Raw genomic sequence first — 3,170 nt, 5'->3', positions numbered from 1 at the left:
TCAGACTGAGGAAAGCCCTCCAAGTTCTTGAAGTGGGTCGAGTACCCTCAAGGGCTACTAGCCTATGTTTCCCAGGGGGCACAGAGCCAGGACCAGTCCAGACTCTGGGTGGTGGGAGTGTTACCCCCAGGAAGGAGGTTGGCCAGAAGTGATGCGCCCCCAGGGAGGCACTTGGAGCCTGGAAGGTGATTGGGTGCAGTGAGATGGGTGGCTCAGCACAGGAGCACCCCCTACTGGCCCACCACATAGGCAGCCTTTGTGCTTGGCATGTTGTAGATTGGGAAGGGAATAGACAGTACAACAATAGATAGGGTAGAAGCAGAAAGAGCAGCAGATCAGGCAGAAGAAGGAGATCTGGGACAGTGCAGGACTAGTTTATGGCATGCCTGCCAAAAAAGCTTGGCCTACACTGGATTACCTAAGGAAGAGGGAATTCACCGTTGGAGAAATTTTGTGTCCACGTGCCTGTGCCTTTGTGGGATAGTGATGGAAGGTTCTTTGGAGTGTACTTTGGGGATGCCCCAGACAGGAAGTAGCATTATGATTGAAGACTTAGTGTGATGCAAGGAGTACATGGTAAATACAGTAGAGTTCATGTTTGGCAGCTAAACGTCTTTCTAAAAAAGCCCCCCAAACCCTTTAAATGAAAGAAAATACTATTATGTACACATACAGCTTGTTCTATTTAAGTGCATTGCCTTGGGCCCAAGAAAAGGCTCTGCAGTTACTGGAGGTATCTATTTATCTAGAGGAGCACTGATGCATCAGTCTGTATCGTATTGGCACCGATAAAAGGAAAATTGACATTATTGGAAGTAGGCTTTTTTGGCTGATGTGACTGATAATGTCACTGATAAATGCTGCATGCATGTGCGTAGCCACAGCATGCACATAGCCAGAAATGCAGCCTAGCAGCTTGGAGAGCAGCATCCAGCTGGTAAGTCTGTGGGGGGGAAAGGGGCTTGGGGGAGGGGAGGAGCATGGGGGCTGCAGATCAAGGCTCCCTTGGTAAATGAGGGAGTGGGGCTGTGGTGGGCAGGGCTGCACAGCCGGGGTGCCAAAGCGTGATATGCAGCCACAGGCAGTTTGTCCAGGAGCAATGGGGGAGAGGGGCAGGGCAGGGTGCAGCTCGCCACTGTGCACGCCCCTGGGAAGGCATGGGGTACACATTCCCCCGGATCTGTGCACAGGGCAAGGGCGGGATGCCTACTGTGGGCTTGGGGCCCGGGCTACGCCAGCATTGTGGGGGCTGGGCCGGGTCGTCACTTGGGGCAGGTAGCAGCACTGGGAGGGGGAGCTACAGTGAATTTTGGGTTGGCTGTAGCCCAGCCCTGCCCAAGCGCAGTCCCAGCCCAGTCCTTCTGCTGGGAAGAGGCTGGCGCAGCTCCGGCCCTGAATGGTCAGCCTGCCCTTGCCCCATGCACAGATGCCTCACCTGGCGTGCACACAGTGGCGGGATCTGTGCTCCCCTACATCCCCTGAACAAGCTGTCTGCAGCTCTACCTTGCCCTGCCCCAGCTGTGCAGTACCTGCCCAGCCCCACTCCCTCCCTCACCATAGGGGCCTCGATTTGCCCCCCACCACATTCCTTCTCTTCCCCCTCAACAGACTTACCAGCTGGACACTGCTCTCCAAGCTGCCGGGCTGCATATTGGCAGTCGGATCCGTATCAGCTGATATGGCTGGTTAGCAGTCGGCCATTGGTTTTGGCCCAAAAATTTTTTATTGGTGCACCCCTATATTTAGCCAACTTAATGTAAACAGTGTTTATTAATTACTGTTGTGTTATTAGCAGCTTTGAAATTGACCAGGTCCTGTCAATTTTAAGGCTTTTAATAGTAGACCTCCAAACAGCCACTTCCCCTTCACCATTTATAGTTAAACAGAGTGCATTTCCATTACAAAATAACAGTGGGGTTAAAAGATGCTATGTATTTAGCTGATGTGCAGATGGCGGATAGGCATTTTGCTGGTAGGGAAGGAATTACCTAATATGCATGTTAGTGGAGTGCACTGCACTATGTATCATATTTATTTTTGTTCCTGTATTTGGTAACTATTAAAGGACCAAATATCAAAATTTAGTATCTGGTTAAATACCACTTAACCACTATATTTTGATTCCCACTGTTTGTGGGAATTGACACGCTTGATTTAGATTGGAGGTCCATCTAATTTGGTCTCTGAGTCTTGTCAGTCCATACTGCTTTATGAGAAGTAGCAACAACCCTGACTAGTCAGATTTGAAGTAACCTATTAAGTGTCAAATTTTTGTTAAGGAGTTGTAACATCAGAAAAAGATATTTAATATCTAATAATAAAAGATTGGCTTAAACCGTGAAGCACAAGGGCTTAATATTTGTTTCAAAAGTGGGGTGCATTATGACAACACTGGAAAGTGTTCATCTATACAGGTGTCAGGTTTTTCTTTGAATTGCATATAAAGCAAAAAATATATAAAAAAAATGAATGAAATTAAAGTAAATATATGGTGGGTTTTTTTTCTTTTCAGCGTCCTACTTGATTTTGTTTTAGTCATTTTCGCTCTTTAAATTTTTTGCTATGAAACACTGGTGCAGTGGTTACAATATATTTTTTGTGTTAAAAATTTTCCCTTGAAAGTAAAAAAAAAAAAAAAAAGAGCATTCCTATTTGTCAAAAATTTTGTAAAAGCTCATATTCATAAACTCCCCATATTTAATGAAATTGTCACTGGTGCTTAAATAACACTGTCACAGCCAGTTTTTGATAGCCTAAATTGCTTCTCTGACAGTTGTCCCAACATCACAAAGCACACTATTTCCAGAGGCTTTTAATGTTTGTCATGTTGTGGATCAAGTTATGATCCCTTGCTGATAGTAGAAAAATGTTCCTTTTGGGATCCAGACAGGAAGAATTGCTTGCTGAGACTTTCAGCCTTATATATATTCATATATTCAGCCCTTTTTTATAAGGCTATCAAAGAACCTCTTATTTTTAAAAGGGTAAGCAGTCTTCTAATTTGTCCTAACTTAGCTAATTTCTCTTAACTTCTAGAGGCAAGGTTTCATGAATATCTCTTGATAAAATTTTTACCTTTGCTGCAAATCTCAGTGGTTTGTTTGTTTTTTTTTTTTTTTTTTTTTTTCCCCTTCCCCTACCTTACTTTTTTTGTTCTTGTTTGTACTTTG

General features: G+C 44.8%; 1 protein-coding gene across 3 annotated transcripts in view; it reads left to right on the top strand.

Annotated features, from left to right (window-relative positions):
- KDM5A (lysine demethylase 5A) overlaps nt 1-3,170 on the top strand; it is a 92,934-nt gene that overhangs the window by 50,265 nt on the left and 39,499 nt on the right. The gene's annotated exons all lie outside the window — the stretch shown is intronic.

This window comes from Gavialis gangeticus, unplaced genomic scaffold (assembly GCF_001723915.1).
Source record: "Gavialis gangeticus isolate Ggan-Ray unplaced genomic scaffold, GavGan_comp1, whole genome shotgun sequence".
NCBI lineage: Eukaryota > Metazoa > Chordata > Crocodylia > Gavialidae > Gavialis > Gavialis gangeticus.
This window is presented reverse-complemented; position numbering and strand designations above follow the sequence as displayed.